At 46.3% G+C, this 17391-nt stretch overlaps 1 protein-coding gene across 1 annotated transcript in view; it reads left to right on the top strand.

The window, feature by feature from the left end:
- The first annotated feature begins 3339 nt into the window (after positions 1-3339).
- Positions 3340-17391, top strand: part of Lyzl1 (lysozyme-like 1) — a 60224-nt gene continuing 46172 nt past the window's right edge. The window contains exon 1 of the mRNA XM_087591269.1: positions 3340-3586. The gene's annotated coding sequence lies outside the window, so the exon portion shown is untranslated. The remainder of the gene's footprint in view (positions 3587-17391) is intronic.

The following is a 17391-nucleotide window of genomic DNA, read 5'->3' as shown; positions in this document are numbered from 1 at the left end:
GCTGTCTCCTCGAGCTTGCTTTTCCAGTTCTTCATGCAAAGTGTCTGAAATGGAAACTCATTACAAATGACTCACTCTGGCCCTGTGAGTATAAGGGAGTCTGAAAAGCTGGTGTTGCGACCGTTTTGTGGTTTCCTGGGAACACGCATATGGATCCCTTGGTAAAATTACTTTCAGAGAATGACTTCTCCTTGGGTAAAGTAACCCTCAAGTGATATTTTTAAAACCTCTTTTGAAACAACCCCCCTTTTTTTCTTTTAGATGGTCTATTTGTGGATAACATGATCAAGGGAGGTTTGAGAGCCTTATCAGTCAGACAGAGCAAGGGAATAAAATCTCTTCATTTTCCCAGCATTAGTTTATGAACAAACATGTGGAAATCTCAAGAGATAATTTGAAAGTATTTTGAGAAATGGAAACGTTTTGAAACATACACCTACTGCAAAATGAAGGAGGCATGGGCTCCGTGGAAGATTCTGAAAATATTTTACTCCTTTACTTTTACAACCATAGACTAAACCCCAGTTCCTGGTGCTGTGTTCCTGATTGCATGTTAAAGAATACAAGGTAAAAATAAATTAAAATAGCTACCCCAAAATGCTAAATTGAACTCTGTGGCTTGGCACCAAATGTAGGACTTATGCTTAAAACTTTATTTTTAAGAGAAAAGCAACCCAGGGGAGGGAGAAACCACTGAAAACAGTAGTTTTTCTGCCAACTTTAGCTCCTGACCATCTAGAAGCCTGGCAAACGAATGTTCCACAAACTCCAGAGCCAAGTAGCAGCTCTGGGAGGCCTGGGAGTCAGCGCATGCGCAAATACCTGGCTGGGGTAGTCCTCATTTGGGTTAGTTTTTGAACCCCACGTGTAGGCAGAAAGGCCCCAGAGCCTTGCTGCTGGAAGCAGCAGATGTAATCCCCACACCAGCGAGGCCTCCAGAGAAGCCAATGCTCAGCGCTGCACAGCTGATACACAGGTACTACTCACTCACCTTCCAACGCCAGTACACGATGAGGTTCTGCCGACAGTTAGAATCGAGCTTTCTCTCCTCGCAAGTGAATTTGCTGGACTTGTGTAGCTTTGGAATCTGAAAATACTGATGGAAAAAAAGTTGTTCAGACAACCCACTGATGTCTGAATCCTGACTCTGGGTTAGTTAGCTCTTGTGAACATGCTCAGTCAGTCCCCAGCTTCAGTCAAGGAGGGCCCAGGACCCGGAGAAAAGAACTTCCACGTTTTCTGAAACGAAAGATATGCACAGGTATTGGGTTGGCTTCTATGGCAAACCATCTTAACGTAGTTCGAAATGAACTTAATTATTCAAAGAGAGATTAAAAGGAGGAATAGTGAATGTGGGAGAAGAGAAAAGAAGGAGAGAAGAGGGGGAAAAGCTATCAAGATAATGGGAAACACTTGGTAATCCAACCGGAAGAAAGGCAGCCAAACGAACCCTGACCATTAACAGAATATGCCAGCCGGGTCCTCTTGCTTTGGTTCAGACGTGTCACAGGTGCTTCTTCAGTGCGTACTGTCATCGCAAAGTCAGAGTCAACCTGAAATACTGGAGACAAAGGCACTTGACCTCAGCCCACTGCCTAAAAGTAGGACATGGTCCTTAACCCCGGCTTTCAAGATCACTAAAAAAACGATATCTTCAGCTAGAGCCTGGAGTGCAGCTGGGGCCTGGAGTGGCATTAGGGGGCATCTGGGGCATTTGGGGGGTATCATAGCTGGAGTGAGAAGGCCACTGACATCCAGTGGGTAAAGTTGGGGATCCCAGTCAAGTCACTATAATCAGGTAGGTACCAGCTGCCATTTACACCTGAATGCAAATTGGCACTTAATTTGGTTTAGACCAGGGCAGAACAGATGAAAGATAATGCTATATTCCTGGTGTTTCCCTTTTTTCTTCACTGCCAAAAGAAGCATTTGCTTTTAGAGCAGTTAAACACAATGGCTTCCTAGTAAATCTATTTGCAAGTCTAAGTCTTGTGTGATTATTCTGCCTCCCCAATCATTAACTCTCTAACATGGGGCAGTATAATCTCTGTCATGTAAACTCTCCCTGGGGATTTACAAGCACACCATACAATTAGGAGGATTCAGACAAGACAATGCTTCTCTTGAGGCCTTACCCTGAAGACAGAGCTGGGAATGAGGGCACGGTCAGCAAGACAGACCACACGTTGAGCCCGGAAAAAACAGTGTGAAAGGCACCATGCCTAAAGGGAGTGTTGGGGAAGGCCAGGATCATACCCCTCACAAAGAGACTAGAGTGAACTGATGACCCTGGAAGGGTTTTCTTCAATAACCAAAACCTCAGGACAGAAAGTTGTGGATAAGCCCTAAGTGACTTTCAGGTCTAAAAATACACCTCCTGCAAACTTGCTGTATGGTTAGACCTAAGCAAAACTGAGCCTCACAGAGAGTCCTCACCACACCTCAGGGCTCTCAAAACGAAAAGTCTGGCCTGCCTTGCCTGTCCCCTTCTGTCTTCTGGCTTTCACTGGTCTGATGCGCACCACAGCCCCTGACTTTCCTTGACTCCTGCACCTTAGCTAGTGCCTCACTGATGAGCGCCACCTACTGGCTGAAGAGGAAAGAGCAGACAACGGTCCAAGAAAGGAATCATTTGTTCCTAATTCCAAATTCTGGCCAGACAACCTTGTTCTGAGATGCTTTGCTCACACCAGATGTAACAAAGCTGTGCCTCTTGGTTTTCAAAGTTTTCTAACTCAGATGTAAAATCATGTTGGTACAGGACTGCACTGACCTGGAACAGGGGTGGAAATTAGTGTTTGTTCCAGGACAAGTGGAATGGCAGAGCTTCAAAGATGCTAGAGGGAGGGCCTAAGGTTTCTCAGTAGCTACAGAAGCTGCTGACAGCCACCGCTGCCTCCTGGGCTGGGAAGACGGTAGGAGCTCCACTTCCTGTCCCGAGTGATAGAAACCCAGATAGTGCTAGTCCAAAGAGAACTGAACAGATTACCAACATGAACCAATTCAGAAGTCAGAAAATTAGGATTTTGTTCATACTTATTAAAGATCCCTTGTTTCCAATTAGGACTCCAATTTAAAACTCCTACATCTAGTAGACTTTGAAACATGGCCGAGCTTAAAGCCCAGTGTGACAGATCCAATTTATACCCAGGTAAGAAAGCAATGTCATTAAGAAGCTGGCCCTGAACCCTGTGTTCACATTTTGCCTTCTGAGAAAAGAGGTGTTGATTTATTCCTAGTAAATTAGCCACTATCATCCTCATTTAGCTGCTTCCTAGGTGTGAGGTCCCCCTTGGGTAAATTAGTTACTTTTCTAGTGCCCTCCCATCGGCGTCCCCTGAGGTTGATGCTGTGTACATTTGGAACTAGAAGAACCTAAGGGACCTCCCAGAGCTGGGTGGAAAGCCTGAGGTGGCGGTGTTTCTGCACGCAGAGTCTGGTTCCAGGATCACAAATGAGTCTCTGATGGTGGACCGGGTTGGAATCTTCAGAATCTCATAAGTGAGAACAACAGAAATTCTGTACGGAGATGGTGGGCCTGAAGACAAGGGGACACCATCGGAGGGACAGAAAGCAGAAGGCAGAGGTAAGCACCCACAGGCAGTTCCAGGATCTCTCTTCTCTCATCTCGCAGACTGTCTGGGAATGCAGTTCAGATGTCTGACCCTGTATTTGATAAATACTGACAGTGAATACCTGTTTGGTCCCTGTTCATGATGGCTTTATTAATTAAGCCTCTTGCCTCTAACAAGTTTAACTAAAGTAATTAAGTTAGGACTGGGGATTTGAGTAGATGGAAGGGCTGCCTGTGGTGTGAAACTTGTGCCTGGCTTTTCCTTCTCTCAGAAGAGTGTCCAGCCAGAATAGACCGAGTCCCACAAATAATATGTCTTCTATTCCTACCTCCATGCTTTATTGAAAATACCATTCATTGTTCCTCTGTCGAGTTCCTCCCTTCAACAATCAGAGCACTATCCCCGAGACTTGGCAAGGCTCTGACATAAGCAACAGTAAGGGAAATATTTTAACAGCTCTGTTAATGCAGCAACAGAGGTATATTGTCATCAAACGGACATTTCAAGTGAAGCCGCCGCTGCCTCCCAGGCCCACCTGCTCAGCTCTGAGGCTGGCTGGGCAGGCTGGCTGGGCCCAGTCCAACAAGGCAGAGGAAAGCTGTCAGACTGCAGGGCAAGCGGGACTGCAGAGAGTGGGGGCTTTGGAGCCTGGGATTCAGAGTCTGAGTGAGTTGAGTTGGCTCCTAGAGTCTGGAAGCTGTGGTAAATTGCTTAATATTTTAAAGCCTCATGTGCTTAGCACTTGCCTGGCACATAGTAAGCACTCAATAAACAGCCGCAATTTCTTTCTCTTTGATTTCTCTTTTTCTAGTTTGAGTTACATGTGTGTGGCAGGAATCTTAAATGTGCAGGAAGAGTTTCTACTCTAGTATAAACACACTGAGATCAGAATGGGGACTTGCTCAGTCATGCCTTTGTCCCCTTTCTTCCTGACAGCCAACGTCACACCGGAGAAAAAAGGAAAAAAGCCTCCCAATATCTGTCACCATACTTGCATTCAACTCTTCTGGAAATTTCTTTCATACTCTTGTGAGACTGGTGCCCCACTCTTGGCTTTACATCTCTGCTCGTGCCGATTAGGGGCCAGCAGGCTGTCTTGTTGAGCTGCACTGGACTGTGTGGGAAAGCCAGTATGCATGGATCCATTCTACTGCAGATAGGCTTTGGGCTCCTTCTAGTTCAGGGCTACAGGGAACAAAGCCGCTAGGAACCGTCTTATGTTTCTCTTGTTATTTTTTATAGACATGGTCTGAGTCTGTTTCCGTCATTACTGGGAGATGGGCTGCTCCTGACCCATTTTCCTGTCTGTGTTTCTCATCTCTCACTGCACCTCGGTGACTCTACTCCAATACTGGCTGTGGAGACTTTTAATTTGTTCCATTATTGCGGTTGTCTTTTTCCCAGATTCTGACACCTAGCTTCTAAAACAGTATGCCAGGGATTGGTGGAAAACCCCATCGTGATATCTCTGATCCACTTTTTTGACTGGAGATATAAAACAAGTGATTCATGAAGATCGACAGCTTCAGCTTGTTTAAGAGTTATTTCTTTTTTTAATTATTTACTTTATGTACATTGGTATTCTGCCTGCATGTATGTCTGTGTGAGGGTGTCAGATCCCCTAGAACTGGAATTACAGACAGCCATGAGCCTCCATGTGGTTGCTGGGAATTGAACCCAGGTCCTTTGGTTAAGAACAGCCAGTGCTCTTAATCACCAAGCCATCTCTCCAGCCCCCCCCCCCCCCACCTCCAGCTATGTCTTTAGAGTAAATTATAGGTTCACTCTAAACTTACAGTTTTTTACCTATAAGGTCAATATTATGTTCTGGAGTAGCAGGCTAATGTGAAATCTGACTGGAAGCGCTTACAGTCTGGCCTGAGGAAGATGCTTAGAGGTAATCGAGACAGCCACAGCACCAGCATGGGATATGTTCACTGCAAGAGCAGTCTAAATAAGTCTTCAAGAGTTCACCACACAGAACCCAAGACTTCATCATCCTCTTGAAGCACAGAGATCCACCCCCAAGTCCAGAGACATTGTCGGGAGACATTCCACTAGCAAATGCAGATGTCTGGACCTTAAGTCTGCCAGCATTTCTGAAGTGAAGACATCGCACGAAATAACATGCTGCACATTTGGACAAACTTGTGATGGCTAGGGCTACTGGACAGAGAGTCCCTTCCAATGGTGGAGGAAGCGATGTTTTCTAATCCTGGGCGCTTTAACATCAAGTTGAATGCTGACGTAGCTATCATGGCTTCATTCTGAAACTTCATCGGAAGAACATTTAGCTTTTACCAAGCCACAGGGGGATAGTAAGACACCAAGGAATTCATCTGAAAGCTGTAAGTCAAGGATACTTGCTTCAAAACAGATGAGGAGGAGCTTGTGCAATCCTAGATGTGTAGAACTGGAGCTGGTTCCTCTCACCTCAGACCTGCTAAGGCTCAGGGCTGCTTTGAAGACCAGCAAAGATACCCAGCCCACAGTAGAAGTTCCCGAATGTGAAAGAAGTAAAGCGAATGACAGCACATGCTGGTTATGGGCTGGAGGCCATTCTGTAGAAAGTATATTTCCCTCTGTTTCTATGTATGTGGGTGTCTGAGGCCTTCTACTGTAAAGCTAGGTGACTGTCTTGTCCACTACACAAGATCATGAAGCCCTCCCTCCTAGACATATTTTAAATATCATTATTTGGATCTGAAATTTCAAAAGATATTTTACTGCACCAGCGTGGGAAGTCAATCTTTGCTGTTTATCTGTTTTATATTCCTGAGGTCTAGAAATTGTGCAGTAAAATATATTTTGAAATTTGAATATTTATGCTTGAATTCACTGTAAGGGTGAAGACAAGTACTCAAATTGAGCCATCCAGCCTCACTAGTTAAGGCTGTAATTGCAAAGACTCAGACAATCAAACACTCTTGCCCTGGCATAGATCGTGCTCCACCCAGTGTTTTGAATCAACGGCGTGGGAGTGTGTAGGGCACCGCCTTCCTTCTGCCCACGGGGTTTCCACTGACGTAGGTGGGAACCCAGGCGGCATGACCCCAAGTAGGCTCCTCACCAAAGCTAAGGCATAAAGGGAATCTGTCTGAAACCTCAGGTGCTGCAGCTTTCCTGAGGCCATCACGGAACTTAATCTTCTGTGCTAATGAGCTTAATAGGTAGATTTTAATTAGAGAAGCCATTCATCTGTGACTTTCCATCTGGAGCCACAGTGAGGCTTCAGCAGAAATCCCATTTTACCTGGATATTTGAAAAAAGAGAAGGTTAAACAGGTTAAGGGGAGGGCTCAGTGGGGAAGAAGGCATGAGGTCATACAGGCATGAGAACCTGAGTTTAGACCACCCTCCCCCTTAGAATCCAGTCAACCTGAGTAGCACACCTCTGCCATCCCAGAACTCCTGCAGAGATTTGTGAGATGGGAACAGCAGGATTCCATCAAGTTTTCATGCTAGCTAGCCTGGCAGATGCATGGACTAGCAATAAGAGATCCTGTCTCAAACAAGGCGGAAGGCAAGGACCAGCAGCACAAGTTGTATTCTGATTTCCACATGCATGTCACGACATGTGCATGGCTGTACTAACGCACACACACATAGACTCACACACACACACAGGACTATATTCCTCATACATGCAAACATACACATATAAACACATACACACACACCATTCACATATACACTACAAACAAGCTATACTAACATACACACATAGACTCATATCACACACACACACACAGGACTATAGTCATCATACATGCAAACATACACATATAAACATACACACACACAATTCACACACACACTACAAACAAGCAAACAAAAACACCAAGGCAAGCAGAACCAGGCATAGTGCTGCTTGCAGATCTCAGAAGGGGTGGGGGAGGGGGAGACTAAGTACCACATCAGAGTTGTCTGCGCAAGGATTCAGAGCAAATGTCAGCTGCACGTGGATTATCTCACAGACGCTCTGGGATGTGCCTAGCGACATGTGTGTTCAGCCATCATTCCCTTACCACTTGTGTGCCCTTCACGTCATATGTGTTCAGCCATCATTCCCTTACCACTTGTGTGCCCTTCACCGTCACTCCACTTTAGAAGATTGTGTTGTGGTCCTGATGGTAAAATGGAGAATGAAGCTGAGGGTGTGTTCCGGTTACAGCAAGTTAAAGTAACCTTTGAGGGGAAGGTGGGAGAGAGAAGAAGGGTCTGTGGTAGTCTGGAAAGAATGAAATGAAGTTGAAGGTCCCGTGTGTTTGAACTTAAGCTTGTGTGGTCTGCAGGCATTGGATAGGTAAGTCTGCCCCCTTCCCTTTCAGACTAAGCACCAGGCCTACAAGTGGCTTTCAAAAGGTCACCGGTGAAACAGTTCTTTCAAGGGGCCCCGGTGTGTGACTGTAATTTCATGCAGCTCACCCAGCCATCCTGCCGGATAGGGACTCAGGAGTCTGTTCCCTACACTGGGACATCAAGCCCAGGGAGATTCTGGTCAGGAGTCCTGTATGAGAAGTTACTCAGCACGGCCTCTGGATACACTTGGATGTCAGAAATGGGTGCCACGTAGACATCCTCCAGGCTCAGCTCAGCCATCCTCTGAGAGGGTTTGCCCCCTTCAGCAAGCTTTTACAGCCCATGCCAAATATAAAAGAGCAGGTTGCAAGCTTCAGATGCTTGAAATCAACAGTAAGACGAGAATCCCTTAGCCAGACTGCCAACCAACTTCCAAACAGCCAAGCTTCCCCTAGCCCTTCCTCCCATAATACTGAATGGAATCCAAGCATAAACTCTGTCCCCATGTCGTCAAGAAAGATGTAAACCTGCTACAGAGATGAGAATTCTCATCAAGCCCCACACTGGACAAATCTCATTTGAGGAAGCAGACAGACCCAGTTAGTTAGACCACAATTTAGTTAATACATCCTCACTTCAAACACCAAACAATTTACATTCTCATTGTACTTTGGAGTTCATAAAGGATATTTTAAGATATTAAAGAAGGGCTGGAGAGATAGTTCAGCAGTTAAGAGCACTGACTTCTCTTCCAGAGGTCCTGAGTTCAATTCCCAGCAACCACATGGTGGCTCACAACCATCTGCAATGTGATCCAGTGCCCTCTTCTGGTGTCGTTGAAGAGAGCAACAGTGTACTCATGTACATAAAAAATAAACAAATCTTTAAAAAAAACAGTCTTTAAAAAATATTAAAGAAGTGTGTGTGTGTGTGTGTGTGTGTGTGTGTGTGTGTGTGTGTGTGTGGTGTTTGTACCTGCACATGCATGTGGATTCCCACATAAGATCTTTTGGAGGTGAGCTACAGGCAGTTGTGAGCCTCGTGAAACCTGCGAACCTGGTCTCAGAAGCCCCTACAAATGACTTCCTTCCTTCCTTCCTTCCTTCCTTCCTTCCTTCCTTCCTTTCTTTCTTTCTTTCTTTCTTTCTTTCTTTCTTTCTTTTCCTTGCATTTTATCCTTAAAATAAATGTGAGAATTAATGTCCTGATTTTATGAGTAACAAATCCAAGCGATGGGTTGACTGGCCTTGAAGCATCTACTCAAGGAACACTGAGGTCAAATGGGAATCTGAGGACTCTGGGGTTACCAACAAGTGTAGATTAGGCTGCATTTCCTCATCCTGTCGCTAATGGCTCATCTCAGAACTGTCCCATCCATTTCATTTCGATGAGATAATTTCACAGACATCATATCCTTTTACCCCAAATCTTGGCATACCTCTCTCCTAGATTAGAGCACCTTTTCTTCTAACTCCAAGCCAGTGCTCTGCCCTCTACAGGTCTCACCTCCAGGGACCTACTTTCTTTGCTTGCACTTGCTATGCAGGGAGGAACTTACGTGTAGGACGGTGAAAGGCAGCCTGGTTCCCAGTTGAGCTAAGGCTAGAAACCCTGGTGACCCTAAGGAACAATAGGCATTTCACCTGACTCCTGGTAAACCAGGCTGCATCACTGACCACAGCCCTCCATAGATTTGTGGCCTTCAGTCACATAAGGGCAACGCCCCAAGCCCCTCCACAGGTAGAGGACATAACCACAGGTCCCATAGAGTCAAGACAGATCTCCATTATAATGAAGTACCTAAAGGCCTGGAGGCTTAACCAATACTCTTCCCTTCCCAGACACTCCTCCCTGCAAAAGGTACTTAATCTCAGGCTCACCCTGAGAAGTACAGTTTTTACTCATCTGCTGTCCGCCATGACAATAAATGTCTTAAAAACCACGAACTGCCTCTTTTCATTGAGATCCACTGTGGGGAACCACAAAGGCCTTCACCTACAGAGCCATAGTTTAATCTCCCACAGAAGGACTTCCTCTGCTCCCAGCCACCACCAAACCAAGCCTGCAGCCCACCACCATCAAGCCAAGGCCAAAGACTCTCCTCATGGGACCAGCCGGAGCTCCCCTCTTCCCCCCTCACCCGGGCTCGATCCAGTCTGCAGGCCCAGTTGGGATGCCATGGAAGAGCTGAGAACCAGAGGCCCTGCTCTCCTTGCAGGCCCAGGGACCCTCGAGCCAGCTCCAGCTGTGTTCCATGCCTCAGACTGCGCTTCCCCACCCCTGGAGTGGTGTTGTCCTGCCCTCCCCACTCCCTACTCCCCCTCCCTCCACTCCTCACCCTCCAACCCCCACTTAACACCTGCCCCAAGACAGACAACATAGGGTAAGCAGGGTCAAACTTCCTGCATCCTGCCTACAGAGGCCACGACCTGTACCTGTGGCGGGACTCCATTAACCCTACAGTCAAGGACCAGATGAATGATAAGCCCTTCACACTCTGAAATTTCTAAATTCTAATTCTGTACTCAAAGCAACCTTCACTGTCAGGGCTCTTGGAAACAGTTGGCCCTCGGTGTGCAAAGCTGTCCTCTCTAACTCTTAACCCCGAGTCCTACAGCTCAGTAGAGGAACTGGGGAAGCAAAGCTAGGATGATTGACAGATCAGAGATGGATTACCCAGTACCCTTATACTGAGCCCATCCTTCAGCTGTCAGCAAAGCAGGAACACTGGAATTATTTAAAAGATAAAGGACATGGAAAATTACAAACCTACCAGGCAAGGTAGTATCTCAAACAAACACAAGCTTAATTGTTCTTTACCGCATCTGCTTTATGTCTTAGCCCTGCTTTTATTTTGAATGTGAGGGTTGCTACAACTTACACAGGATTTATAGTTCCCACTGGGGTATGGAACTTTGAGTGAGGTGTGTTGCTGCTTAGGTAGCTCCTCTCTCTCTCTCTCTCTCTCTCTCTCTCTCTCTCTGTCTCTCTCTCTCTCTGTCTCTCTCTGTCTCTCTCTCTGTCTCTCTCTCTCTCTGTCTCTGTCTCTGTCTCTCTCTCTCTCTCTCTCTCTCTCTCTCTCTCTCTCTCTCTCTCTCCTCCCCCCCCTCCCCCAGTGTGCTGAGGGAAACAAAACATTTCAGAATTCAGGAACTGGCAGAATGGTGGTCTAGAGTGAGCAGATTGGATAAATCTGCCCTCTGCACAGCTCGGCTGAGCCTCAATCCTTCAAGTGGCTTTCAACAAGGTTTTTGAAGCCAGATCTGGTGTCATGCCTGTAATGTCAACAATTAGGCGGCCAAGGCAGGAGAATTACAGGTGAGTTCAAAGCCAGCCTAAGACTGCATAGGAAAACCCTTTATGAAAACAGTTGAGCTGGTTGGGAAGGTCAGCAGCCACCTATCACCTACCACCAACATGGCGGATGGTAATGACCTCGCTCAGGCCTCTACTACACGTTAGCAGGGAGACATTAACAACCTGCTCTGTGGATTAACAAACTGAGCCTGAAGAGCCACCTTAAGTGGAATGCCCAAAGACACAGCGAAGCTCAGGCATGAGTCATGGTGTCATGAAGGCCTGGCATTTCATTTTACCCTATTGTCCCTGAAGGGACCATGTATGGGCTAATTTTCTTTCAACAGTGGTACAAGCTAGAGTCCTCTGGTAACAGGAACTTCAATGGAGAAAATGCCTCTATCAGATTGCCTGCCTCCATCAGATTGCCTGCCTCCATCAGATTGCCTGCAGGCAAGTCTGTAGGACATTTTCTTGATTAACAATTAATGTGGGGAGGCCCAGCTCTTTGGGGGCAGTACTCCCACACCTGGGCAGATGGTCCTGGTTGGTATAAAAAAGCAAGGAAGTAAGTCAAAAAGCAGTGTCCTCCATGGTCTCTGCTTTAGTTCCTGCCTTTGGGTTCCTGCCGTGAGTGCCTGCCTTCCTTTTACCTTCTGTTTACTTCTGTAAACCTTCCTTTGCTTAGATATGTAAACAGAATAAGCTCTTACTTCCTCAAGTTGCCAAGTCTTTATCACAACCATAGAAAGGAAACTAAGACGGACAGACAGACTCTGGAAGGCCCTGGGTGTCTCTAGCCTGTTCTCTTGCTTTGTAATGAACGTCTAAGATGCCTCCAGTTCTGAGGGCCTTGTGTCCCTTAGGGGTTTTGAGCATTCCATGGCAAGCTAGCCCAGGTTCTGCCACTGGAGCTGAATGACCCGCTGCAAGCCTGGGCATGCCTCAGCCCAGCTTCCTACCACATAGAGACTCTCTAGCAGACACCGCCCTGAAGAATTCAGGCTCAAGGAGCCATTTATTGATGTAGCAGATGATTAAAAGGCAGCAAAGATGCGCTCGAGTTCAGCTTCGCTTTTTCCATCCTAAGAGCAAAACCCGAGTTCTCGGGGGATCATTAACCCACCTGCCACTGCGTAAGAAGCATTTGGCTCCGTGGTGAGTGCAAAGGTCACTACTCTGTCTCAGCACTGTCCCTGGCTCTTCGGTGTACACAGGGACCCGGTTCTGTTGCCTCGGAGGTATTCCAAAAGGAGGCCCCATGCAGTCAACTATACCATCATATAGGCTCTGCCAGCTTTTCGGCGCACGATGGATCAGCCCCCGTGAGTTCTGTGAAGTCTTTAACCTCCTGAAACAGAAAGTGGAAGCATGTGTCTGAACACAGTGCCAGGACTGCTGACCAGTTCAGCAATGGAGAGAATGGGGCCTGGGAAGTTACCTGGAGTTGCTATTGGAAATAGACATCCCTATGGCCAAACCTTAGATTGACCTGAGGGCGCAGCCAGCACATTTCTTGGACTTGTCACTACGTGCCTATTTGGTGGCTGGGGGAGAAATTACAGCAGGTTAAATACTCAGGCAGCTGATTATTTATAGCTCGTTCCTAACACAAGAGCTTTTACGGCAACCGTTGACTAGACAAAAGCACATATTAAAAGGCTAATATAATTGCTCACATTGGCAGTGAAATATGACCAGCGTGGATTTCAGCGTGGCACCTAGAGCCATTCCGCGGCTGCAATCTGATTAGAGGGAATGGCTGGCCACTGGAACAAATTAGGAACTGCCCAGGCCAGCAACAGGGGAGCCCGAAAAGGGAATAAATCCTGACAATTAACATCTTCAAAGCGAACTTCTCAGTTCTCCTTTTTCCCAGTTGCTGACAGCAGAGCTGGAAACTGTGCACGCTGTTTTACCACAGCACATGAGTCTGGAGCTGCCAAAGAAAGATAACTGGGCTTAGGAAGCCCTGAACAGGAAAGGAGCTGAAGGTAGAAAGGGGAAGGAAAAAGAGAGGAGGAAGAAAAGATAGAGGAAGAGGAGGAAAGGGAAATGAAGAAAGGGAATAGGACAAAGAGGAGGGAGTGGAGGAGGAGGAAGAGGAAGAGGAGGAAGAAGGAAGAAGAAAAAATCCCTCTTTTAAAATGTACAAAGTTGTCCATACTAAAATACACTTTGTGTTAGGAAAACTCTGGTATATGTGGTTGAAAGGGCTGCATGGGAGAAGGCTGCTTGGGCAATTTTATGAGGACTAAAGTCTAGAAAATGAACTCTCTTTAGCCTCCCATGCCCCTAGCTTGTCCAACCCTTGGAGCCACTGCTGGTTTCTGTCAAAGATAGCTGTAGTTACAGCTCATTAATCATCCATCACCCAGACAGACTCTGACAAGAATGCCGATAGCATCAGGCTGCCCTGAGCAGACTACCACAGCAGGATGGGGGGTGGGGACACATTCTCTCCAACCTGGGTCTACAAGACCACCAGCCAGAGAGCCTGCATTTTCTCAACTCCCTTTCACAGCCTGGGGCTCGGATCTGCTGCTGGCCCAGCACATAGACAAAGCAATCTTTAATACCTGAAGATGCCATCTAAAACACTGTCATAAGGAAAGACGCCCCAAGGCAGCGAAGGTCCTTAATTAAAGGCCCTCACTGCCCCACTTACACAGGGGCTGTGCTGATAACCCCTTGTCCATCATCTCCTCTGCCAACAGTAGCTCCGTTCTGTTTCTGAGTGCCAGGCAGAGGTGTTTATGTTTTAAATGGTGTCCACACTCGTGCACGGGGTGTAAGCCTTGTCCATAATTTTTTTTTAACCCAATATCCAAAAGGGTAGCAGGTAAGAGTAATATTGTTTAATCTTGAAAGAGTGTATGTGTTTACATAGACTTCAAAGACAACAGATAAAAGGGAATCTGAGGAGCCCCAGATCAGAAATTGCAGTAAACAAACATGAGTTTCTTTCCTGAAGAGACTAGCCCTTATAGGACTCAGCATCACTGCTTAACGAAACTCTCCCGCACTCACCCTTTAATCAGCAGTGACGCAAAATTTATTGCATTTTAGAGGAGGAAACTTGGAGGCTATAAAGATAAAGTGCCACCTCGTGTCACATGGGAAAGTCTCGTTCTCGGACACTCCATTCCGTCCAGATTTCATCTTTATCAAAGACCTTCCTTTCTTTCTTCTCATGGCAACTGGGATGGGCCTAGAGTTGCTGTGGCCCTGGGAAGAGCTTACATCCTCTGCCAGTTCTCCAGAGGAGAAAAGGGCCAGGAACCTGCAAGCTCCGGAGCTCAGGCTGCAAAGTGGGGGTTGGGACAGAGGGCTGCGTTTGACAGGTTCCGTTTTCCTGTAGGTTTTGAAAGGGGTTCAGGGCTGGCAGCTGCCCTGATGCGGGATCTTGAAGATGTTCTCAATTATATGAGAAGAGATAAAATAAAAGAAACACTTATTTATTTATATGTCCTGTTCCATTTTTAATTATAAGCCAAAGACATCATGCAGTTCAGAGACGACACAGAATCAGAGAACAATAGCTCAGCAGATAAAGACACACGCACACACGTGCACACGGGCTACCAAACCAGACTACCTGAGCTCAAGCCCCCAGATCTACATGGTGGAAGAAGAGAACTGACTTCCTCCTGTGCAAACACACACATAACACAAGAACACACACACACACACACACGCACACACACGCACACACACACACAAGAACACACACATGCACACAAGAACACACACACGCACACAAGAACACACACACATACACACACATGCACACAAGAACACACACACATACACACACATGCACACAAGAACACACACTCACATACACGCACACAAGAACACACACACACACGCACACAAGAACACACGCACACACACACACGCACACAAGAACACACACACACGCACACAAGAACACACACATGCACACAAGAACACACACACTCACACACATGCACACAAGAACACACACACTTTTTAAAAGCAAAAAAAGAGCATATGTGTATGGATGGACTCAAGCCTAAGGCATGTTTTACATTACCTGTCATTTATCTACGCAGGTTTAGAGGAAGCCTGTACGTGTGTTGGTAATGAGACTCCCTGACATTTGTGTCCTTTAAGCACACGGAAGCTTGTCTGGGTAGAGAGAGAGTTCTTATTGAGGAATGACAGCAAAACACGGAAATAACCAAAACTGCCTCCACAGATGAGCATGAAACACAGTGACAGACAGACGCTCATGAGAGACAGAACTCCCCCTCCCTGCTAACCAGGAACAACACTTGCCCCACCTCCCACACAGCCATACCTGGACTCCAGAGAGGTTTAGACAGGGCGGGGGTGCACTTAAAGGTTTGTTTTGGTTTTTTTTTTTGTTTTTTGTTTTTTGTTTTGTTTTTTTACAGTGGAGTCTCAAGGTTAGGTTAGCCTCAAACTCAAACTGACACATAGGTAAGAACCTTGAAGTTCTGGTCCCTCTGCCTCCACCTCTGGAATACAAGAACTACAAGCATACACTGACATCTTTGGCTTCTTCCTGCTGTGACTGGAATCCAGACACTACTGGCCTGTAGATTTTGAACAAAGGCACGCAGACATCCTGATGCTTTGCAAAGAGCTTTCTTAGCTGAGGATTTCAGACACATTATTTCCATGACTGTTCATGTGTGCTGCCCTGCCGGGTAAGCCGTCTAGTAGGAAAGTAAGAAACACGCTTACAAGTCCTTTGTCTTAGCATTACAAAAGAAAAGGAAAGGAAAGGAAAGGAAAGGAAAGGAAAGGAAAGGAAAGGAAAGGAAAAGGAAGAGGAAAAGGAAAAGGAAAAGGAAAAGGAAAAGGAAAAGGAAAAGGAAAAGGAAAAGGAAAAGGAAAAGGTGAGGAGAGGAGAGGAGAGGAGAGGAGAGGAGAGGAGAGGAGAGGAAAGGAAAGGAAAGGAAAGGAAAGGAAAGGAAAGGAAAGGAAAGGAAAGGAAAGGAAAGGAAAGGAGAGGAAAGGAAAGGGCTGGGAGAATGAATTTGTGCTTAGAACACAGGCTGCTTTACCCATAGGCCCTTGGTTCACTTTCCAGCATCCACACATGGCAGCTCACAACCTTCTGTATCTCTAGTTTCTGAGTATCAAAGGCCCTCGTCTGGCCATCAGAGGTACTGCAGCCATGCCGTGGCCAGACATTCATTAAGGGAAACACTGATGTGCATAAAATAAAAATAAATAAAATCTCCAAAAAAATTTTTTTAAAGACAAAAACACTTAACAGAATGTTTCACACACGCAACAGAGCTCTCCCACAAACAGAAGATTTTATGAAAGAGGTTAGATGAGCCAGGATCTATCCCTATCATTCATTCTCTCTTCCCTCCCCCCTCCCTTCCTCCTCCTATTCTTTCTCTCCCTCTTTTGCTTCCTCCGTCCTTCCTTCCCTCCCATCTCCCATCTCCCATCTCTCCCTCTCTCATTCTCTCTCTCTCTCCCTCTCCCTCTGAGATAAACATTGTGAATATTTATGGAAAATAAAACTTAGAAGTAAGGCTTGTCAAAACAAGCAGATTACTTTCTAGCAGTTACAGTCAGTCTCTGACCCTCCCTGCCATAGGGTTAGTGAGATAATAGGAGGAGAAGGCAGTTGAATGACAGCTGACCTGTGAGGAGAAGGAGAAAGACATTTGTGTATTCCTGAAAAACTCCATAATGCATCTAATGCATCTTGAAAAAGCCATGCTTCCTTGGTTGCTTCCAGCAGAGTATGAGATTACTTGAAACCAGGCTTTATTTATATTGGGGTTTGATTGTGCATCGAAGGAGTCTATTAAACCGTTCCATTGTATCTTCTTGGTGCTGGAACTGAGGACCTAGAAGCTGGAGTACAGGGACTGGCCCTGGGGCATGACCACCCTTGCTCAGAGATACTGGCGAGAGGAATCCTGGCTGGGCTTGTAAAATAGCACCAAAGACAATTATTAGCACAGTTAACCTCAGCAGTTTGAAATGCAAAAACAACACTCAGTCCTGCTGGTCAAACTGTAAAGTTTTACTGCACATTTTAAACAGCGTCAAAACAAGCTGGCTATCATGTGAATTATCTCTTGACATGTGTCAAGCCCGGGAATTGGCACATGGGTCAAAATGGTGCAAGGATGCTTCTGGGACTATGTCCTTAGAGGGAAGTCACTTCAGCCCCTAGGAATGCACTCACTCCATCA

Source organism: Rattus norvegicus, chromosome 17 (assembly GCF_021556685.1).
Source record: "Rattus norvegicus strain SHRSP/BbbUtx chromosome 17, alternate assembly SHRSP_T2T, whole genome shotgun sequence".
Lineage (NCBI taxonomy): Eukaryota > Metazoa > Chordata > Mammalia > Rodentia > Muridae > Rattus > Rattus norvegicus.
Note: the sequence above shows the minus strand (reverse complement) of the source record. Positions and strands in the feature narration are given on the sequence as shown.